Raw genomic sequence first — 25,710 nt, 5'->3', positions numbered from 1 at the left:
AATCTGCGAAAACCAGTGTTGAAATCATCAAAGGGTACTGCACCATTGTCGGAATAAAGTTAGGTAGATAGAATAGGCTATCGGCATATCAAAATTAGGCATTTGCTATATACCCAAAACGCATTTTCAGAAATTCTGTCGCGGTTTAAGCAAAATGGGTCGGATGTTTGTCAAACATCACAAAACTTTCCTAACAACCTTCGTATCTTTGAGTAATCGAGGTTCGCAACAGTAAACTTTGGAATCCAAGTGAATAAGTCACGTGGCTGTAGATCTGGTTATCTTACAGGCCATTAGAAATCGAAATGTGAAGTCACGTGGGAATTAACAGTGACAGTTGCATCACCCTATTAAAAAATAACGTCCGAGACCCCATGTCGGAACTTTAGGATTGTTCAATGGTTTTTGATGTAATTCTTGTATTTTGTTAGCTACCCGAAAGCGATAATTTCGTTTTTTCACATATCTATTGTGTCAAATAGGTGCCAGTTAGAAGTTATATCACGAGTGCATTTTTATCCCTTATGGTCCAAAAGGAAACTTTTTTAACACCATCTATTATACAATCTGTCCTTGTGGAGGACAATAAGTATTTGGTATGACTGGTTAAAGAAAACGGAGGGGATTGTTCAATTGAATGTAATCTGATATTTTTGGTTAATCAAAACTAAAACTAATTATTCCATAAGTAGGATAGTGAGCACATTAAGATGCACTTTGACACGTTTACTTAATTTTCCACTAAACTTCGGAATCTCTTTCTTTACTGGTTACTTAGATCATGCGCAATTACGTCATTTGGAACATACCACTGGATATTCACCATCATTCGAAACACTTTACTTTGTAATCTTTCCACAATGGCTAAATTTGAGTTGATTGTGGTATCCCATAACTGAATACCATCCAGAATCCCATAACTGGATACCTTATGTCCATATGGACTTGAGCAATTTGCTGTAATTGCGTGATTTAACTGTTAATTCTTGAATGTTACAGGAGGAAAATTTTCTGTTCTTTTTGTGAAGGTTATATGAATTGATTTCTTTTCATTCATTTCATTAGTCAATTTTGCCAAAAGGAATCTTAACATTCATCAAAATCTTCAATGAAATTAATGAAAAAAAATATAAATATATACCACGAATTTCTGAAGGATCAACTTCCATCGATTGGACTGTAAATCTGGAGCAACCCTTTGTTTTACTGAGTTAATTGTGGCTGACCGCTCAATTTTAGGGGTTCTCCCTTCGGTATCACCATAGAATGAATAAACTAATTCTAGCAATTACTGACAACAGTCTTAATTAACCTACAAATTATATCAGCCTCCCTTACTGGACGTTATATCCGATGTCATTAAACTTAAAATGATATCGAGATTAAATTTAATTATTATCGAATCGAAACTTAATGGGGTAGTTTTATTTTTCAAATATTCGAATTGAGATTATTTTATTGTTATTTTGATTGCCCCCTACCACCTACAGGGTACTAGCTTTCTTCTGAAAAAACTAATCTAACAAAGATTGTATTATGTATCTTCCCATCTTGTAATTTGTACTTTTCCGGTGCGTTAGATCTGACACAGGAAACAAATACGATGCCGACTCTGTGGAATTTTTTTTTCACGTTTAGATTTCATTAGCTGTTTTTTTTTAAAATATTTATTCATGAAAATAGTACAAACGGTTAGAAGTTTTCAAAGTAGCACCCTTCCGGATCTACACACTGCTGCCAACGAGTTTTTTCAGTTTTCTCACGCCTCCAGAAACGCTTGAACCGGAATGTTGGATCGAGCCGAGATGTTTCTCCGTCGATTATATTCTAGAAAAGAGAAAAAGTCTTGTAGGGGCCAAAAAGATCCTGGCGGATCGATTTCCCGTTGGCCTTTTGCTTCTCCGACAATACTCGTGGCACCAACTTCGTGGGCACTTTCCTTGTGGCTACATTTTCTGTTATGATCTCAAAAACTTGCTCAATTTATCAGCGTAGCGCGTATCGCTGCTCCAATAATCCCTTCAACGGCCGTATTTTTCCGCGTTCCCAATATCCCTTAGACCGCCTCTCGTTCATACGTTCCAGTTTTACTACTTTTAGAACAGACCCTATATATAACCTCCATCAATCCCTCTCTATGCGAATTTTCCATTGATTGAAATAGTCCTGGAAGTCTTCTTCAGGACATACTCTTCCACAACATCAAAGTATTCAAATTAAATGTAAACTTTACCGTAGAAAATCGCCCTATGCAAAATCCGGCAAATAAAGCGGATGGCTTGATATCGGGATATCTATTGGTAGATATTTCGGCATAGTTCAGATGACTTATCCTTGTCGTAAATCTTGTAAAACTCCTTATATTTCAAGATTTGTTTGTTAACGACTTCCTCTATGACCTTGGTAATGATTGGGATTAAAGCAATCGGACGGTAGTTATTTGGAACCCACTGTTGAACTTCCGCTACATATATCGAAATCACAATTCAAATCCTTCGACTTCTGGAACTCTTTAGTTTGCCTTAAAAAATAAAACGGCCTTATTAGAAACGGATACAGAAAAAGTAAACAGGTTATAAAAAATAAATACAAACATCTCCCAAACTTTAATTCAGATCACCCATTAGAACAGGACCGGCTTGACGATTTATATCAGTGGGCTGGTTCGTAACAATATGAACATAAATTGTATGGTGAATAAACTCAAGAAGAATTACATTAAACCGATCAACAACAAATGATAAAAAAAAGACAATAGATTGTATCAACGGAAAAATACGCGATCCTTCGATTTATATTTTTAGATTGTAATGAAATTAACGAGTGTATTGAAAGCCGAACAAGCTACGCAAATAAATCAACAATAATATCTGTGATTAAATGCCGAATCCTTAGCAGCTTGCTTACTAATTAGTTCATTAATTGACTATGTATTTTTAAGTAGTCGGTGGGACTGGTCGTGACTAGATTGTTTGCTGTATATCATGTTAATACAGCCGAGATTTGATTATTAAAATCGTTTTATTTATTCAGATATTTGTTGTCAACAATATACTGGGTTATCCAAAAATAATACGGGGTATTACCGCTTCAAATATTTAATAAATTTTCATAAAAAAAATTAACTTTTCTGGTATTCTTGGTTAGGTTTTTGTACGAATCGACACGAGCGTTTCTTGAGCGATTGTCAAATTGTACGGTATCCAACGCGAACAAATATTCTTGACAGCCAAATGTTCCTGCAATATTGAATGTATGTGCAAGTGGAAATAATACCCAAGTATGTCCCAATCTCACGGTATTTCACCTGGCGATCTTGTAATATCAGTTTACGCACAGCATTGAAGTTTTTTGGCACAACAGCCGATTTTGGTCGACTTTCACTAAATTAATTGAATTGAATGAGGAAAACCAGTGAATTACAGTGTCTGGAGATGGTGCTTCATCACCAAAAGTCGAAACAAGTCGCACGCTATTTAATTTCCATTTTTTTTTACCAAGATGAATATTTAAAGTATCTGTAAACAACTCAAATAACACTAGTATGACAACACGACAATTTTAGTAATGGTGGTTAGATTAACACCAGTGTTGCCATATCTAAAATCTCAAATGCATGAATCTGCAAATTCGAATTTCAACGCTTCGAAATTCTGGCTTGTTTATTTTTGAACTTTTGTTTATGAATGGGATCCATTCACTTTATAGCTTGTGTTATATTGAGGACGTTATCTGGAAATGATAAGTATGTTTGTAAATATTTCAAGTTTCAATATATGTGCATTCAATTTAAAGTACTTGTTGATATTATTTTACTTTTCATTTATTTTTATTATTCAAAAATGGTCACAGGGGTCGTGTGAGGATATTCCATTTCGCTGGTCTAAAAACATCACTTGAAGCGATAGAAAAATAAATTTGATAATGATAACACAGTTTCACAAATATTTTGCTCTGTTAAACTTAGAGATCTATGGATTTATAAATTTAGAATCCTCTAGAATCGACAACACTGTATGAGAAACGACTTAAAATCTGCAGACTAAAATTACTTAATTAAAATCCCAGGTGTTTCTATGGTTGAAGAACAGTTTATCAGATTTTGATTAACGAATTAGAGGTAAGACATATTCCAATAAACAATTTTTTCCTCGAAATAAAATCTTGTAGATTTTTAACCCCCTTACTCACTTCAGTTGACAACCGTTTTCGTTTATGTTTTTTTTCTACATTCATATTTATTCCACTCATCTGTTATTATAGGGGTTTGTGAGGCCGAAAAAGGATTAAATTTGATCGATATATACGGTAAATACACGAAATTACGTTCCGGTCATATTTCATATAATAAACACCCCACAAAAATTATCGCATCACTAGTATTTTATGATATTTTCAATACTCAATTTTAGTTTTTTGGGACAATCTGTATATGTATCAACTTAATAGATATTTCTGGTCTCTTATCATGGGCAAAAAATATCACAATTTCTTACAAATTTCATCTGTCACTAAAAAATTATAAAAGAAACTAATTTTAAAACAGAAAAGACCTGAAATCAAGAACATTTGAAGCATAAACATATCAAAAGGTCTAAGAAATAAGAAATTAAAGAAGTTAATTATATTTATGTTCGTTAGGGCCACAGTAATACACTTGTATTACTGTGGCCCTAACGAGTGTCTAAGGTACATATGGAATCGCTTAACTACGACGTTGGTTCCCGTTAGGGAACGATCGATTCACAATAAATCTCAACCAAAACAATAACTTGAAGTTAGGTACGTAAATTTATGATTCTTAACAGTCACTTTAATATAAGATAAAAATTAGGTAATCCGAGACGTTAATGTAGCAAAAAAAAGGGACCCATTGTATAACTTAATATATGGTTATCAGATTCTAATGATTTACGCATCAATTTCTTACCAAGTCGAGTGTGAGTGTACAAATTGAATTAAACCAAACGAAACGTCAGTATAAAATTTGCATCTGCTTTCCTAGTTCATTCTATCAATTAATACCAATTGGTAGATGAAGTACGTCCCGATTATGTCCCCTCCGTCGGTGATGTCACTTATATCGCCCCAAATAACGTTTTAATCGCTCGAAGGCAACGACTCTGTAACTTCCAGAACGGTTGTCGATGAATTTATAAAAGTTTCAAAGCAACGTTTCGAATCCGGGATATAATTGAAACGGTAATAACATTTCGAGATTAATTAATGCCTATGTCACTATTATGTTTTCAAAATAGAAACTGTCGTCATTACTGACGGATATTGAGTAGATAGATACGAAGTATGTACGAGGGTTGTCTCAAACTTTCCGACTTTACAATGGAACAAGCCATTTTTTTTCTCATAATCTTCTTTATTTTTTAACAAAAAACCTTTTTAAACCTTTTTCGGTGATGGTTTACCTTTTTTAATCCTGAAATAGGCGTTTGCATATGCGATAACGTCCCCATCTAATGAAAATCTCCCTCCTGCAATTGAAAATTTGAGGTTAGGAAACAGGAATAAGTCGCTGGGGGCTAGATCAGGTGAATGCGGAAGATAATTTCTTTTCCTTCAAATGCGGCCGCTTTCTCTCTTGTTATTTCTTAAATATAGTCGATGAACATAGTAGATCCCAAAGAGAAACGGCCACGATCACTTTTCTGGCCAATGAAGAGCAATACACTATCTTGACCGTTTTTAGCACGTCTAATTCTTCGGGTATATGTAGCAAATACGTTGATTTGATATCCAATAGCCGTTTCTGTCTCTCAATCAGACGTCATACATTACCATTTGGTGACCTTTTTCGATGGAATCCTTGGTTGTGGCAGTTTCTTACGCTTGTTGTCAGCCAAGCTGATACAGCCACGTTTGGATTCTATTGCACTAAATTTTGTAAATGATAGTGCAGCCTCCGTAATTTACACAAAACAATGAATATCTTTGACTACACTTTTTCTGCGACTATTCTATTGTTGGTTTTTACTTTTCATTTTGACAAATATTTGTATACACGCTTCCTTCCACATTTCCTTTACCATCTCTGTAAGGCTAGTGATGTCACGCTCCAAAATTTCCAAATCAATCTAAGTATCACAAGAAAAGAGATAGGAGGGAATTTTTGACAAGTACTGAATGTAAAAAAGTTTGGGCGATAGGCCGTAATCTTCCTTCAATCTTTTGCTTTTGTATTTTCCCAATTTATTTAAAATGCTTTTTAGCGTTGGGGTAAATTCATACACACTGTCTTTTATTTCAGTCTAGAACTCTAGAAAGTAAACAAAGGAACATATTTTAGACTTTTATTATAACCCAACAGGACGGGCTTCGCGGTCCATGTTGTGGACGAGTTCGTAACAATATTAATCCGTTTATCTCCAACGTTCTTTCTTTCCATAGCTTTCTTGGGCACCCCAACTCGCTTTCTTTGTCTATTAATGTCATATGCGGCATTCATAAACGAAAGCGATGTGTCAGATGTAGGCCAAGTAATTAAAAATCTTCCTGTACCAAACCTGGATACAAAAGGGAATAGAATATTTTACCAATTTAAAGAGAAGATTGACGTTTTTGAAAAGTATTTTTTTTTTATACGTCCACTACTTTTAATAATCAGAAGCATTATTTTTGTTGCAGTATAATACCTGATCTTTGTTTATTTTTGTATCTAATAGTCATTAAATTACGCAATTTTTACTTAGTGATAGAAAATACGAAATATTTTTGTTCAAATTTTGAATTTCTGAGAATTGTCCAATGTTAAGGAAACTACGTCAAAGTGAAAATAAACAGTACAAATTGAAAAGGTTGTTTTGAAGACTGACGTATTTTAGATTTTCAGTATTCAATAGTTTTAGAGATAATATTAATAGTTACAATGCAGTATTGTTTATAAGATACGCCTTTATTTGATTCTAAGATATTTATACTTAAAAATGTGATTTAATTATTAAGTTATGTGTCTTGATTAGATTCTAAGCTATTTGTACTCGCAAATACTCAAAGTAACATTAAATCTTATGTTTCCTACGAATAAGTGTTTTTAATCAGTACTCTGCAATTCTCGTCAGTCCTTTGGTAATAAAATTTGAAAAAATGCAAATAATTCAAAACATATTTGAAAAACTTACCGGCCTAGCATAGGATAGTTTATTAATAAGATAAAATATGTATACAAACCAATATTTTGAATACATTATGGTTGAAAATTTGCAAAATAGAACAAAAAGTTGTCCAATTTTTATATATTTACCCATATGTACTTAGATATTCTTCTCATTAACCTATTTTATAATAAATACATTGTCTAAACTTAATCTACTTTTCCGAAATCCTGATTGTTCTTTCCTGAAAACGCTGACGTGTTGCTCTAGTTGCCTTTTTTTCTAGTGGCCCCCTTGCGAATGAGAGGCTGACACATTAATTTTTGTATAATCGTTGGTTGATTTTTTATTTCCCTTTTTATACAGGGAGTTTCTAAATTCATGAGACAAAATTCAGGAGGTGATTGCTCGTATGAAATTGAGATGGGTCTTTCCTATAACAAAATTTCCTTAGCTCATCCCATTTCGATATATCACCCTTGAAAGGTGGTGACTAAAATTGAGTTTTCAGTTGTTTTCTTTTTTCTAAAATTAAAGTAGAGCTAGAAACTTGAGATTCTGTAATTTTCGTGCACTCAAAAAGTTTCCAGCTATACTGAAATTTTAGAAAAAAAAAACAACTGAAAACTCAATTTTAGTCACCACCTTTCAAGGGTGATATATAGGAATGGGATGAGCTGATATAATTTTGTTATAGGAAAGACGCATCTTAAATTCATTTGAGCAATCACCTCTTGAATGTTGTCGCATGAATTTAGAAACACCCTGTGTATGGAGGATATGTAATATGAATTTCATTTTCTTGGAAACTTTCCCATAAAAGTTTAACATTTCTATCTTGTTTTTGAATATAATTTTCTACTGAGAATTTTTTACTTATGAGATGTGTCTAACAGAACTAACAATTGTTTTTTTTTTCAAAATTTTCATCGATTACTAGCAACTTGATTTATAACAATTAATTCCAGTTTTCTTTTAGGGTATTTCTTTAGTCTTGTTTTACTAAAACATAAGTTCAATAAAAGTCACCAGAAATCTGAGTACGTTCGCAGAAATTCCATGTACGCGTCAGTGATAAGTCCCAACAAGTTTCATACAAAGTTTTAACTTGTTTAACATTATTTTCAAAAATTGAAAATTGGTCCAAGTTGTTTCGCTGGTGGTTGAGAATCATTAGAAGATAAGCCACGTGTGGGAGTTCCCATGACGATAATTTCCCCATAAAACAATAAATTTTTATTGCCTCATAGTGAGGTCCAAGAAAGTGAAATCCGGTCAATTATAACGGGCGATACCAAAAAAGTGATGGCTACTATATTTTGGGACGACGAAGGGATCCTTTTGATTGACTTTAAGGAATCAAATTTAAATTTGCACGCAGCATATTATCTGAATTACTAAGGCAGTTGAGTTAAGTTGAGTTGCGATGTCTTCACGACAATGTTCCTATCCACATTGTTCTCCAAAGCTATTGCATACGAACGAGGCTGCCCAGAGATTGAGCACACACCATATAGCCCCGATCTGGCCGCGTTCGATTATTTTTTGATCACAAAGCTGAGGGCCGAGCTGAAGGATAAAGATTTAAGGTAATTTTATACTTTCGCTTACTATTTTTTTAAATCTTTGTTTTTACGGCGGATTTATGAAAAAAAATATGGTAAATATCTCACTTCATATAATTTTATGAGTTTAAATGTGATCATAAACGCACTTCTTCGAATATAATCGTTTTTAAGTTTTTTACAAAACATCAAACGCAATTCATATATTTTTTTATTAATCTATCCAAAAAATATTTTGAAAAAATGTTTGTTTATTCATTTTTTATCTCTAACAGCAACCTTAGTGAGATACCATTTCTTTAATGGTGAAAATTCTCAATTTTTCAAAGTTAAATTGTACACTTGATTAAAATAAGTGATTTTAAGAATGTTTTTGTACATATAACTTTGATGGTTACTTAATAAAAAAGGTACAAAAAGGTACAAAGGATTATGAGTGAGAAAAGTTTAATTTTAAGAGAAGTTGTTATTATTTTTAATTGTAAAAACATGATAAATCAACATTTTTGTATATTTTTTTTTCAATTTGTTCGTTTTTTTGTGTAGATTATGAAAAAAACTATAAAAACTTCATTCGATTATTTGGAACAAAGTTATCAACAATTATACGTGATTGAGTACATTTTCATGAACATTTAAAGCCCTGAAACTAATATAAGTTTTCCTTTTTTTTATTCCCATAATTTTTTTCGTACATCCGCCATAAAAACGAAGATTTTACAAAAAATTCCTCGAAATCGGGTGATTTTTCGATTTTCTAGAGCGGAAAAACGAGGGGACCACGATAGTATAAAATTACCAGATTTAACAACGATAATAAAATTAAAAACGCAGTGTATGAATATTTTACCTTTAAAAATGCATTATATTTTTATAGTGGCACAGGTAATATAATGAAAACTAATAAGTTGTTTTATTTACAACCCTTATTTTTACGTTACGCTAAGAACTCATCGACCTCACTACGTATTTAACAACACTAGCAAAAAATGAAAAATAAAATCATTTTCATTCACTTTGTATAAATATAAATCAACCAACCATTCCTTTATTTAATAATTTATCCAAAAATCTTTTAGATGATGCACTTGAAATCAATAATCAAATTAAATTGTTTGCCAAGTAATGAATTTGCTCCATAATTTAGTCGCGCTCTGTATATAACCATGAAAAGTATCTTATAATGAATTTCGTTAAGAAACGTAGCAATTTCTACCAAATATAAGATTCACGATGCAATGATTCAGAAGAAAAATATTTGTGTTCAACACAGTGGTAAGTAGGTAGTATTTTGGTTATCTCCTTCGGGCGAGTTTTTGATGACAACAAACGCTCCGTTGTTGTACCAGTGCTAGTTTTAGTGCATCTGGCTTCCTTATATGAAAACGCATCTACGTTTCTGACGTGTTTGTTTTGTTCAGCCGACCAAGCAAGTTTTTTTAACGAGTTCCATAAACGTACCCAGACACAGTCACATCGGAGTAGTTTAATAATTTCAGCAGATGTACCAGATATTTTTTTTTTCTTTTCCATAGGTTTTGTGTAAGAAATAATCTAAAAATTTTGTTAATAATAATTTTGTGAATAAAATAGAAAATAAATATAGATAAAGGAATGATTTCATCAAGAATCAAGATATGATTAACAAATTAAAAAATGGTAAATATTTACTTTTTAACCCCCATTACGGAGGGGGTTAAAATTACAGGTGATAGTAGGGTGTGTGTGTCCCACTACGAAGATTGAAATATTGCAAAAATTGGTATTTCAACACTATATATGAAATCTCAGAAATTCTATACAATTGCTCATGGACAGAGTAAAGATTTTTGAAACTGATTTAGTTTACCAATAACAACAGTCATGACGACTTTGTGTGAATTTCTTATACTTGTTCAAGATCGTGAAGTATTCACAAATTTTTTTAGGGGTTGACCGACGAATCCCGTTTCCAGGATGCTCCAGACATCCACTCTTAGCAACCCCATTTCCCACCGAAGTGCGGGGTGAAATAAAACTTTAACTTAACCTAACCTAACCTTCCATAACTTTATTTCTAATGGTGAACGACGGCTGATTTTTTGATATTTGTAAGAGGACATTTACTCCTACCATGCCCTGAAATTTCAACCCCACGCGAAGTGGGGGTTGAAAAGTAAATATTTACCTAAAAAATTATCAACCACGTAATGAATTTGGATTTAGACACATAAGAAAATAAATAATTGAAACTTAAACCCTACTGCGTAAGGTAAGGTTGACCTTAACGTCAGTTTTTTATGAACAAAAAGTCACTTCCTAGTAACTTTCATCATACTTATAACTCGTTAACTCTCTGGGCGGGTCATAAACGATCCCAGCTTACTCAGTTGATTCTTGAAAATATTTTTGAATGTTTTGATCATATATGTGGAGAAAAAGAAGTATATTTCAATTCCAGAAGAAGGAATTTTAGATATTTCATCATCTGAACAAGCGGGAAATCCATGTTTTATAAATTAAAATCATTTTTTTTTTTGGAAATTGTGAAGTTTTTCTAGAGTTAGCTTCTAGTATGTTTGTTCAATTACCAACTAGTTTTTACTATTTTATTTTAATAACTGTTGGAATAAATTTTTTCACTCTTTACATTTTATTTTATTTCGTTAGACATTATTTGACAATCTACAGGGGCCGAGAGAGGAAAATACTCTTCTGGAAAACTATAACCAGAGTAGATCTGCTGAAAATATCAACCTAAGTAAGAACAATCTACGAAAACTAACAGAAGTTTTATCGGGGCACTGTCGCTTCAACAAACACCTGAAGACGCTAGACCTGGCAGATAATACGACGTGCAGATTTTGTTGCACAGAGGACGGACGGAACCTCCATCCATATTCTCTCGAAGTGTGAAACACCAGGAAACTCCAGAGCACTACACCTGGTAGCGTTTGAAAAAGAAGACGAAGATCTCTGGTAATTAAAACCATCCCACATTCTAAACTTTTTAGAAGGAGTCGGATTGATGGATCAGCTGTAAACACTGGCTTTTCTAGTATCGCAGCAAGAAAGGGGGACGCAATGGATCCTTTGGGTCGCTGTGTATACGAGATTCCAAATCTGGGAGTGGATGTGATCGACAAACTTTGTCACAATAAAACGACTAAACGAAGTAGTCGACGTTGAACTATGCCTTATTTTTACGGAATTATAGATATTTCAGCATCTGAAAAAGCGGAAATTTTATAAATCAATATTATTTTTTTTTTTGGAAATTGTGAATAGAGGTTTTCTACAGTTATTTTCTAGTATGTTTGTTCAATTACCAATTCGTTTTAACTATTTTATTTTAATGACTGTTGAAATAAATTTTTTCGGTTTTTATATTTTGTTTTATTTCGTTAGACATTATTTGAGAACCTACAGGGGCCGAGACAGGCAAAAATTTTTCTGGAAAACTATAACCAGAATAGATCTGCTGAATGTATCAACCTAGGTAAGTACAATCTACGAAAACTAATAAGTTTTATCGGGGCACTGTCGCCTCAACAAACTCCTGAAGGCGCTACACCTAGCAGATATACGGTCTGCAGATTTTGTTGTACAGAGAACGGAACCTCTATCCATATTCTCTCCAGAGCACTACACCTGGGAGCTCTGGTAATTGAAGCCATTCCACATTCTAGACTTTTAAAAAGAAGTGGGATTAACAGAGGGAGACCCTATAGGGTCGTAGTGTATATGATGCCCCAATATCCATATACATACAAGGGCATGTAATAAAATACGCCGACGATGTAATTCTTAATAGTGAGGGATCGAAAAAGTCTTGAAGACACTTAAGAACAAATTTTAAAAGATGATTGAGACAGAAAAAGAAAAACTGTATGGAAATTAAGAGAAAATAAAAGTTCACAAACCAGAAACAGTAAATATAAACGACCTGTTTCATAATCAAATTATTGAGAATAAATTTAAACAATTATTATGCGTCTCAGGAGAGAAAAAAATGGACCGTCCAAATATACCTTCTGGTATTAAAGCGAGCGTTTGCTAATAAACTAGATAGAATCAATGCGTGTACGACTTGTCGATGATGCGGGTTTTCTAGTTTTAAGGGGCCCCTTTTTGAGTAACCTATCCACAAGGTTGGTCTTTGACTTCATTCATGCTACAATTAACACAAAGATTGTAACCACCACTTCGTTGTTTTAGAACCCGATGCGTAAATATACAAGCGACGAAGATTTCAGCCAAAAATATTAATATATTAAAAATGGTGTAAGTTTTTCAAAAATTTAGACAATAAGCGATCAAAAAAAAGAAGCACAACAAAGTAAGGGGACCAGAGATAATAATAAATGAGCATTAAATATGAGGAGAATAACTTAAGGCACGGAATATTTAAGATCATGTAAATTTTATTTGTTTTAGCTTTATTTAGTTATTTTCATATTTATTCTTTAGTTTTTACAAGCTTTTGTAACAATTTTTTGACAATAAAGCATTTCTCTATCTCTCTCTATGCCTATTTGCAAAATATTTTAAAAACCAATTAGTCTGATCGTATCTGGATATGCAAATGCTACTTACCTTATGTTTTTATTGCCTATAACACCGACTTGAAACAGCAGCTTCGCTACATTAAAAAGTTTATCTTGATAATACTGTCGTTCTAAGAAAATTGTTGAACAAGAGAGAATTAATGCGAAGCCAGTAAAATTTTTATAGCAAAGTTTTCCGCCTGTTCACAAAGGATCGAATGACTGATGGCAGGTAAACCACAATTTGCATTACACATATATTCAGGTGTCAACATGTATTTGCTACAGAATATTGCGCTGTTGTCACTTTGTGTTAATTATCTTCAAATTAATTATTTGCTGGCATGTGACTCACTGGCAACACAGATGGTAACTACCAGGATATATGAACATTTCTCACAGCTACCTCTTTCTGAATCGTGTTCTTCATCTATCTGCTTCCTCCCAGTCGGCATCATCTGAATCTCCCTTCCTTGTTGCTTCCTCGACATTTTCTCAACAAGATTTTCTGGGTCTTTCCTTCTATCCATGGGACTGGTATCCATCAGTAACTCTTATTATCCAACTGGTCTTTTTTGATCTTCTTATTCCTTTTTATGCTGTGGCTATTAAACTGTATCCAGTAGTGTTAGTCGATGATGGTGCGATTACAATCGATCTTCATTGTGTTTTCTGGAGATAAGGCTGTTAAAGAAAGAGAATTTTTATGTGGTGAATTTTTGGTGTCTTCTGGTGTAGATTCCTTCAAGTGTATGTCTGCTATCTATCGTACAGAGAATTAAATTCTTGAGTTTGAAGAAAGAATAAATTACAGCAAAACAAAATAGTACGACGAACCAAAGCGCTGTTAGGGCAGTTACAGCTGCGGCTGTAATAAACGAGTTCACAAGGTTACAGAACTGCAAAAAATTTGTAACACCGACGAGTATAGGAGACTGGTTCAGGATTTACTTAATGGAGATATAGGAATTATCGTCTAAATAGTAGCGAAGGGGAAATAAGGAAGTTTCCTCTTTAGTTTTGAGGACAAAGATCGTCTATTAGTCGTGAAGGAAGTTTTTAGGAAAAACACTGCTCGATTCAATGGTAATAAATTGGACTGGTAGTCTGTATTGACATGAACGATGGTTTTTTTTCGTTTTTCGAAAAGGTGATTGGGTTGGATGTAGTAGACGTTTCGGTTTTAGATCAGACGCATGTTATGTACTTCTGGAGTACGAATTTTCTTCCGAGCGTTCAATTAAGAATGTTAGTAAATCCCCCTCCCAGATAAACAGCGTTCTTGCAGATCTAGAGACGTTCTCCCTAGAGAATCTGATAGTAATAGAAGTCTTACGCTCTAGATGTTGGGATTGTTGGGTTCTTTCGACCTTTTGGGTAGTTGTACGGACGTTCAGTATTATCCGTGCTTAAATTGCAACTCTTAAATGCAAAAGACCATTTGTAAATCATTCCCGGGGTAGGATCACGTTGAGGATAATATTTAAGTAACTTTTCGTCGGTTTCTTCAATTGTTTTTTCAAGCGAGAATAATTTTCAATTAGTGATCGGAGTTATTTTCTTTTTGTTAGAAATTTACCCCACAACGAAAACATTTATCTTCATATGAGTATTAAAACTAATCTATCTTTCGGATTTATGTAAAATTTTGATGGTTGATATCAGAACTAACTATATAAGTGTTGTCAACCTCTCAAAAATGCTTTTCTGAGTTTGCCAACACATTTACTGATTAAATATCCAACTAGTATATATACACAAACTTATTGAATATTTTGGTTACTTTACCTAGCTTGGTTATTAATACATTTGGATGGTACTTAGTCGATACATAGAACTGGATTTCACTCTAATTCCAACAACATTAATGTTAATTCTATTTGTATATTGTATGTCAATTCAAGTTTCCATTATTCTATTATTTGTATTCCCAACGCAATCGGAATTAGTACGTATCCAAGGCGCTTTAATAGCTTTTGCCAGTGCCAATCTAATAAACAACTTGTATTTAGATTAATAATTATCCTAAAAGGATAAGATAATTAGTGATTGTTCAAACGATTAGCTTATATTGAAAAACAATCTGTATGAATGATAAACTTGAAAGCTATAATCCTATGAATGGTTCCGATAGAATTCTCAATTATAATGCTTTTTGATGTTCAATAATTATCTTATCTATAAACAGTTTCGTTTAGTAGTTTTGGAAAAAAAGTAACGTCATCAATGGTGAAGTGCACGCGCAGGCATGTTCTGTCCCATATGTCATCTATCTTGTGTCTTGTGTCAACTGCCTGTCATAATGTGTCATATCTATCGATCTGTATGTTATCTATGATTCACCATATGTATTCTGTTATTGATATGTTTGGTGTTAGCCATCACGTGTATCATCCATCAAGTTTTCTGTGTCATTTGACATCTGAGGTGATAGAGGTCAAGTTGGAGATCGGTCGGCAACCTTTTGAGAACCAAAAGTTACAATTTACAAAATTTCCCAGTTTTTAAAGAGCCACTAACATTTTTGTTTCAATATTATGGTATTTGATAAGGATTAGGTACATAAATTTGATTTTTGATTTAAAATAGTTTCTTTTCAAATTGAACAACTTCTTACCATGAATTTCTAGTTTCATTTATTTACAAAATTCTACTTAATTGAATTTGTAATTTTAAGTAATTCCTCATTATTTATTCAATTCTTTTCGAAATTCCAATAAAAGCAGTTTAACTCGAAGTATTTTTTTGCTCTCTGTCGAATGAGACCAACTCCGGGTTTCTTTGTTGATCCGTTCTCAAGATATTGATTTTTTTCCGCTATTTGGCAACTATTCGGCCCCACTATGCAAAGCTCAACATTTTGTGGTGAAGAGAAACGTAGAAAATTTTCACATTTACAACATTTACTTTAATGAACAATTACCTGTAAAAAAATAAGCTTGTATTTACGAAAAAAAATCAGGATTGAAAATATAAGTTACATTCCAGTTTGATTAAAAAAGAATTGGAGGTCGGTATTTCAAGGATTCAGTAGTATTTTATCAACGTCATGTTATGTTTTCAGAACAATACGTTTCCTCGGATACGGTTGGCCAATGTTAACCATAACGTGAAATTTTGTCATGCTGTTCGATGGCATTGGTATTGTAAATACTTAATTTATTTAGGTAATCAACAGCAATTCCAATTATCGTATGGTGATTCAAATCGATATGTTTGTTCGAACGCTCTACGCAAAACCAGCGAAATTCAATTCGAACACGTTTCTTTTGGTATATATCGAGAATGTGGGTCGTTATTATAATGAAATCTATTTTTTACACATTGTTTATTTGCTCTGAGCATGGGCAAGATATCTGAATATTTTCGATATAATTTATTTGTTACCAAGTTGCTGACCTCGCGAATATTTCAATAATTATGACTTTTTTCATTTCATACTAAGAAATATTTATCGTGAAGTGTAAGGTTGTTTCCTAGCTTGTAGCGTCTTCTGTGTTCTTCACTTTGAGGACATTCGATTAGTAGATGCTCCACAGTGAGTCTGATTTGACATAAAGGCGCCGTTTCTTTTGCTAGAAAATATAAATGTGTATCCAATTCTTAGACGATTAAGGATTTCTTTCGGTTTCTTTTTATTAATAATTTGTGATCGTTTCCGTCACTATTATAGTATTTGTGCAGTAGCGGTTTGAAACGTGTTTTTTTTCTCGTGCCGAAAACCATGTATGGCGTAAAACGTATCAATTCCTCGTTTAATTAAAAAAAAAACTCAATGGGGACAATTCTCTATCTCGTGTTTTTGAGTAGTGCGCTTTAACGCTCTAGTGATGGTCGAGAGAGCGCTGAAGACTGTTTCAACTCCGGAAAACGTCACCAAAATCAACCAAAGTGTGCGTGCAGATTGTCGACTGAGCATCCGGATAATTGCCGAGGCAGTAAACGCCGATAAAGAAGGAATTACAAAAAATCTGACTCTTTAAAAAAACGTCAACGGGTCTGCTCAGATTTCCTTGAATGGTTAGAAATATCAGTAAAAGATCTGCTTAGAAAGGGACCCGATCTAGTTAATAGAAAAAACGTATGGAAAGGTGTGTGGCGGCTCTTTTTCGTAACCAGTCTCGTTATTTAATAGCCCGTCCTCGTATATGTTTATTTCTATAATTTTCTATCTATTATTACTTTATTTGTAGTAAGGGTTGCTAATTTCACCCCCATATAAGGTAACAGGAATATTGAAAAAATACTCGTAGTATTACAGAATTTTAAATTTCTCGCTTTACGGAAATCTTAGGAAATTAATTAAAAATCAATTTTAGTCACCACATTTTAAGGGTGATATATTGGAAAGTGGTGGGATGAGGTGAAATTTTGTTATAGTAAAGACGCATCTTAATTTCATACGAGCAATCACTAATTAAGAAAAAAAAACATGGAGGAAGGTGCATCAAAAATCCAAACCGAGACTTCGAAGATTTCGCCGAACAGTTGTTTTGTTTGAACAATTTGGAAGACTTGATAATTTTCTGACTCGATAAAGTTGGAAGGAATACTCAATTTTATAATATTTCCATTTAATCAAACTGTCAATATTGATGGAGAATATGAAATAATAGATATTTAATAGATAGATACCACATCAGTCAATGTCGAGGAAGAAATTATTAAATTAAGATACATTTCTTAAATCCAGTGCATCTATCGATACTGATATTTGGGAATTAATTTATGAGGAAACGTTTCTCAATATAAGGTTAGCAACTAAGCACTTTTTACCGATAAAGAGCTTTGTTCTATTTTTTGAATTACTTCTGTTAGTGGTGTACTTTGCCGTTTGTCACAATGACGTGAAACGAACTTTCTCGACAAATTTCACTTCATTATTTTCGTGAAGGAAAGAAAAATGCTGCGGTTCGCAAAGAAATTTTTTTCCTTTATAATGAGCAGCATTCTGGAGTTGATGATGACCAAATCAAAATCATATATTCGTGAGGTTGTGAAGAAGCTACATGTATCACACACAACAATTGAATAACACTTGAAATGTCTTGGATTAGTTAAGAAGCTTGATATTTGGTAACCTACCTCACGAATTGAAAGAAATTCATTTAACACCAAGAATCAACATTTGCGATATGCACCTTAAACGAATTTAAACCGCCCCTTTCTTGAAAAAAATCATCACTGGTGATGAAAAATGAGTTAAGTGCAGAAACATAGCTGGAAAACTATCAAGGAGCAAACACAAACCACATCGAAAGCTAAAAAACAGCAAAAAATCTCATGGTTTAGTTTGGTGGGATTTCAAAGGTTTTGTATTTTTTGAGCCGCTTCAAAGGAACTAAATCAATTCCGATGTTCACTGTCAACAATTATTTAAACTGGATGAAGCAATCAAAGCGAAACGGCCAAAATTACAAATCGTAAAGGTTTAGTGTTCCACCATGATAACTATTGGGGTTTGGCTGGGAAGTGATGCCACATCCCCCATACAGCTCTGATCTGGCACCATCTGATTACCATTTATTTCGAAGTTTTTTAGAATTCTTTGAATGGTCAAACTTTACAAAATGACGATGACCTTCAATCGCACCTGGTACAGTTTTTTGGTGATAAGGACCAGAAATTTTATGAGCGCGGAATTATGAAGCTGAAAAAAAGAAGACAAAAGGTCATTGAGCAACATGGAAAATACATAATTCATTAAAAACTATTCTTTGCTGGAAAAAAGTGAGTTTAAAATCATACTTTGGATACAAGAATTTGACTGGGGCATGTTTGATTATTTCCCTTACAGCCCGGACTTCGCTCCTAGCGATTTTCATCTCTTCTTACACCTAAAATCTTCCAATCAATAATCAATATGAAGAAAATGTTGAAAATACCTTCTATGAAAAAAGCATACAAAAAATATCTGTATACGTTTTTTTATATACTAAACAATATATATACTTTGTTGATATACCTCGTATAATACATTTCTGTGGGATATATTTTCTATTTTAATATACACAAAACTTGTCTGTGATTTGTGACCCGTTTTCGTGTATTTCAATTCTAAATAACTTTAAGGAGATATAGACAAATATTTCCGGAGATACCGAATAATCTATTTAAATCAATCTAAAATCTTTAACTTCACATCCTTATCATTTTGGTGTCATTCGTGTCACTTGTTATCAGGCTAAAAAAAGATAAATATAATTATATAGGCAATAACCGCCTCCAATGGCAACTATATAGTCAATATCGTCTTGATAAGATCAAAGGCGTGTCACTAATTATTTCAATTGGGGTAAATATGGTCTTGTCAATCTGTATATTTACGAGACGTGATCAAAAAGTATGATACATGAATTTTTATTGTGCCATATACAAGGTCTTTATTTTGTAACATAGTTAACTTAAGCCATTTTTGATAATTTCTTGGAGATATGTCATCCGTCCAATTATATTAAATAAATAACCATTACGAATAGTCCGCCCCTGGCTTCAAAAAAAAACTGTAAATATGTTCAACTCACTAATATAATTTTTCTAAAAAACTAAATGAACAGTATGGGAATTGAAAATTAAAAAAAACTGAATGAAATTCAAATTTTTAAGTCCTATAATTCAACAACAAAAGCCTGTATTGGAAAAATACCGTATTTATATTACACCCTCTTGATTTTTTTCTTATTAGGATCCCTTTGGCACAGAAATGTTATGTTAATATATCCTTAGGGATGCAAACGATACATCGATGTTTCTCAAATATCGTTGTCAAAATTATTATCTTCAAATTCTGTGTTAAAACAAATTAATACATTCTAGAACTTTCCAAAACACATTTCACAAAACTTTTTCACACTGTATAAGCTAGGGGTTAATGTATTTGAACTTATGTACCTTTCCAAGCTTTGGTGACTAAATTTTCGACTAACATCTCTTTTATATTTCACGTATTTTTCGGCTTTTGTTTAGATTTAGGTTAACAAAAATGATTGTTAACTTTTAAGATGACATTTGATTAGTGGCGACCTCAAATTTTGTTTACACCGAAGTAAAAAAGCGGAATTTACATTTACAAATAGGATAAACGACATTACAAGGAAAAATAAGAATACCTAATAAAAAAAACGTGAATACTTTTTTTTTCGGAAACGAAACATTCGACGGATGTTTTATCTGTGGCGTACGAACGACGCGGATTTTATTTTGTATGAATTTTTGTCTCCATTTAAACTCTACTATTTCGCTTTTCAAATCTCGCTTCAATAAATCGTTTTATGCGTTTTTGTTTATTTTCCTTTTTAGTACTTCAAGTCCTACGTGAGAAATTATTTTAAATACGAACAATGCACCGAGTTACTTTTATTTCGTGATCGTGCTCATTGACTTCATATTATTTAACGTGTTCCTCATAACTTGAAATGTTTACATGATTGTTCTATATGACAAACAAACCATCAATTTTAATGGTATTACATTACGAGGGTGGTCCCAGAAGTACCTAGCCCAACAAAAACCCAACCGTTTTTATAATAAGAATCGCCAAGCTCCTCAAAATAGCCGACATCATCTCTACATTGTTGTAAATTGACCACATAGCCATTTTTTCAAGTCTGGGAATAGAAAATAATCCGAGGAGGCTTTAATTAATTAATTTTAGTCATTGCATTATCGGATGTGTGAGCTGGTGCATTGTCTTGATGAATCAAAGCTTTCTTCTTAGCCAAAATGGTGCCGTTTTTACTTGATTTCTTCGCTCAAACGTTACACTAAGTCGCATGACATTCACTTTCCTACGATGGAACGGTCTTTAATTTCTTTAGAGCCGTTCCTCCCTTTTCAGTCTATTGTTCTGATTTTTCTGTTGTTTCGGGTGCAAAGTGATGGACCTACGTTTCATACATAGTTATGGCGCAAAAATTCGGCTTTATTTCTGTGAAACATTGTCAAACACTCGATGGAAACACCTTCACTACGCTTTTATTCCATTGTGAGCAAACGCGCCACCCATCTTACGTACAACTTTCTAATATCCACATTTTCAATTAATATGTGATTTACCGCACTTTTTTAAATGCCCACCATGTCTGCTAGCTTGCGCACTTTCACAGTCGACGATTATCCATTACCACTTAGTGGATATCTTCAACATTTCTGTCCTCTTCTCATTTGGTCGACCACTGCGATGCTGGTCTTTCCAGGTCAAACGACCTCGTTTAAACTTTGCTATCCAATATTTTACTTTTGATAACGAAGAAGCATTTTCACCCAGACTTGGTCTAGTTCAGCTTTTATATTGATTGGACCTACGCCTTTCCATTAAAAGTATTGTATCAATTTTTTCCATGTTTACAAATTCACTGAAAACGTTCGCTATGGATGGCTGCCAAACAAATACTAAACAGCATGGCGTCTTGAAACATATGCTGTATAGATTGTGTACAAACAACTACCGCCATCTCTAGTTTAGACCAGGTACTTCAGGGGCCATCCTCGTATGTTAACAAATAAATATTCTTGAATGTTTTGGTGATATACGTAATTAACTTTCCATTTCTGTTACTATTTGCAACCAAGGTATCTTATTCATAAACAGATCATTCGAAATTTCGGCTGTTCAACAATTTCAACCACTTAAGACTCTTGGGTTCCGTATGAAAATTGTATGAGTGAGTCTTTGTCATGATTTTTCCGAAAATAGGACAACTTGAGTATCGAACAGTTATTGGATATTGGTTTTCGAAGGGCATTTAGCCTAGGCATATGAAAGAAGAGTGAGACATTGAATACGATTCTGCATCATCAATTATGACAGTAAAATTTTGGACTGGTGATTTCAAACGTGACTTTGACTGATGAACAATGTTCACGACAGGAAGAGAGCCACACTAAGGTTAGAGAGATAGAAGAGGCTACCAGCATATCAAAAGAAGGCATATGCAATATATTGACTGATATCTGATGGATGTAATTGCACACTTTTGAACCAAAGGTGCATTCTGGAGTGGTTTATATGGTAAATAAACTCTGGACCTACTCCTATACTCCTCAAACTAGAAAACAATCAAAACAGTGGATTGCAAAGTCGCTTTCATCTACTGAAAACGTGATTGCGACCAATAAACTTGACTTCATGTCCATCGACTATCTTCAGAAAGGTGAAACAGTATCAGGTGATTATTAACTATCATTGCTTGTTAAAGTAAAAGAAAAAGTATAAAATGGCGAACGCATTTGAATAAGAAAACAACCAACATCCTTATCCTGAATTATATTTCGAATTTGATGACCACACAACGTATTTACCAGATCTTTAGGCCTCTAGTGATACTCTCCTATTTCTGATCTTTGAAATTTCCCTAAGGAGAGATTTTCATCAAAAGAGAACCTCATCGTCATACGTCAACACCGTTTGCGGAAAAATATGACAATATTTGAATAGATGAATCGACAAATGTTGATCTTAGGCAAACGAGAATCCTATATAGATGGGAAAGTCATAATCAATATCCAAAAAATGTTATAGTTATAGGTTCAATATAAACATCTGGTTCCTCTCCCTGTTCGTGGGTTTCTCTATGATCCAGGTTGATAGATATCACAACTGAGATCACTAGATCTTAATCATTTTATAGAGGTAAGAACTTGAAAACCGGCAGATGAATTATTAACGATGATATATCTATAAATTGGAAGAAACACCCTGTTTACATCATTATCATATACTGTTTTCCCGGATAGGTGAATTTTTCAACGCTAAAAGTTAGTCTCTAATGAAGTAGGGTTAGATCTCACCAGAATCGTTCCATCTATCACACACATATGACTAGTATGTTGAATAGAGACTGTTGGGTAAACTTCCTTTATAAAGAACTTCTGATGGCTCTGCAAGGAATCCTTATACGAGACTACGAGGTTGTCCATAGACAAAGACTACGGTACTCACATTCGTGAAGCCAGAAGACTTAAGCTGGCTAGTCTTTAGGTAATTAGATCAAATTAAAAAGTCCTTTCTATATGAATGGTGAACAGTACATATCAAAGTGTTAGTGAGATAAATTCACGGCCCTTACGCCCTAGCTAATCTAATTTAATCGCAGATTGAATATAAAAACTGCCGAAGAAAATATATATCAAAATATAGAAACAGATAAAATGAAAATATTCATATTTAGGCTTAATCTTAGATATCTGATTTTGCCATTAAACTCCTTTAGTGGTTTCTCACCCATCCATTTATGATCTTTATTCGAGGTCTTTCGAACCTGACGGTTTCCATTCCCTATAGGGTTTCACGCCTGAAAAGTTTTTGAAAAACTTGAAAGCTATTGGAATTTTTTTTTCATTGATTTATTATTATTTATATTATTTTAGCGACGTGAGCTAGTTTGATGTTTAATAAAGTTTGTGTTTTTGTTTCAGGTAACTAACTAGTCATCAAAAAAGTGAATGGAGTATTTATTGAGGTAAATATAGGTGAAATATTCGTTGAAAATGATCTTTCCCATAGATTTTATTTAAGTAGATAAATGTACTAGGCCGTTATTTTTTTTCTCTTTTTTTATCCCTCTTTCTAGTCCCACCTTGTTGATCATCGTTGTTGCAGGTTTTTTGCGGTTTTTTTGTAACCTGCTGAACCGGCTCACGATCGTACAAGTTGTATTCATTTTTGACTTTTTACTAGTTTTTAAAAATTACTCTGAATATTCACCATAACTTCCCTTCCGTTCTCAAAATATCAGTTCGACATCAATCTATTTAAATAGGCAATAATCCAAAGGGGTTGTTTTCCATATACCAAAGTTAAATCATTTGCTATTCTGTTGTAATCAAACAAACTAGTTCAATTACTTGTTCAAATTGATTCAACTGGCTAATACTCTGTGATATTGCGTAGACTTTCATGGAAAAGGTCCATTCTTTCATATCCGTCACATAAATTTTCAAAAGAATGAATCTAATAACACTAGTTTATACAGTTGTCATGCCCCAGTTGAAAGTTGGTGTTTTGTTATTCATTTAGGTACACTCATCCAGAATGTAATTGAAATACATAAAAATGTTTTCTTTTTATATATATTTGAATTAGTTTCTCTTATAATATACACATAGTATTCCCCTAACGTGTTTTTATTCTAAAATCCTTCATCGAAAACCTTTAAATCTTCGTGAAAACGTCCCCTTGTTCATCACTCATACTCCCTAAGTTTTCAGGGAAAAAACTCAATTCCGAGTTCAAAAAATGTATATTCAATGACATGTTTACTCCAATTTAATGAAACAATTTCTTTGTAATTTTCATATTTTATGTTTCCCTAAAAAATTTTTCACAACCATTTTGAATGACTTCCAAGCAGATTTGTAGGACAACAAGATTTCCTGTAATTATTGATTTTATTTAGAAAAAAACCGCAGAAAATTTGAAAAAATTGATTAAATCTTTATTGGAATCGATAGAACCATCAGTATAATTTAATGTTTAAAGATGATTTCATACAAATTTTGGCCGCGGTTCAGCTTTAGATAGCCCATGCTCAAGGTCTAATTTTGGCATATTCTTTCCAACATATCGGCCGGTATTTCACGAATAAATGCTTGAATATTGGCTTCCAGTGCGTCAATCGTTGCTGGTTTATCCCTGTAGACATTACCCTTAACATGGCCTCACAAGAAATAGCCCCACGGACCCCAAACATGATATGAACTGTTCACCGAAGGCAGCTTTCAATTTGGTCAATGTTTCGCGTGGCCGTGGCACAGTTTTGTTGACACCACATGTCAGGCATGTCTAATTCTTCCATTTTGATCAAAAGAAACATCGTAAATCATCACACAGTAGCGCTCGCCATTCACAATAACGTTCCGGCGATCGTCGCTTTTGAAGAAGTCCACGGTCCCGTAATCCACAGCAAACAGTGACTTTTTGGGGATGCATTGGTAGCTCTTGCAATGCTTCTGGCTGGTCTTCACTCCAGATGCGGCAATTTTGCTTGTCGACGTATCCATTCCACCAGAAACGAGCTTCGTCGCTGAACACAATTTTCCAATAAAAAAGTGGATCTTCCTCAAAGTGGAACTTTGTCAGCGCCCATTAACCAAATGTTAGACATTGATAAGAAAAATAATTTTTGCAGGGATTGAAAAAATCGTCTTTATACCTGCAAATGTGCCTTCGATGCACGCTTTCGTTGCTGATATGGTGACCGTTTTAACAGTTTTATCACTTTTGTTTCTATTTGAAGTTAGAATTCTCCTTTATTGTTAAGGAGATGTGTATTGATTGACGTTTTTTGGCTGTGGGGGGTCAGATAGATATCCTTTTATAAGGTTTAGTTACCCCTAATTAGCACTATTGTAAACAAGCATAAAATTAATTACCGATCATAACATATTGTTAAACTGTGAGAGCAAGAAACTTTGGATAATTTTAAAGCTAATACTATTAACTTTGAAAGTTTACTCAGAAAAAAAAACAAATTCATATTCAGCTTTTTTGCTATTGCAGGAGTGTCCCCTAAG

The 25,710-nt window shown here is 33.5% G+C and overlaps 1 protein-coding gene across 6 annotated transcripts in view; it reads left to right on the top strand.

Moving 5' to 3' along the window:
* LOC130449932 (fat-like cadherin-related tumor suppressor homolog) overlaps positions 1 to 25,710 on the top strand; it is a 424,769-nt gene that overhangs the window by 16,951 nt on the left and 382,108 nt on the right. The gene's annotated exons all lie outside the window — the stretch shown is intronic.

The sequence above is a fragment of the Diorhabda sublineata genome, chromosome 10 (genome assembly GCF_026230105.1).
Source record: "Diorhabda sublineata isolate icDioSubl1.1 chromosome 10, icDioSubl1.1, whole genome shotgun sequence".
In the NCBI taxonomy this organism is placed as follows: Eukaryota; Metazoa; Arthropoda; class Insecta; order Coleoptera; family Chrysomelidae; genus Diorhabda; species Diorhabda sublineata.
The sequence above is the reverse complement of the archived record's forward strand: the minus strand, read 5'-3'. Positions and strand labels throughout refer to the sequence as shown.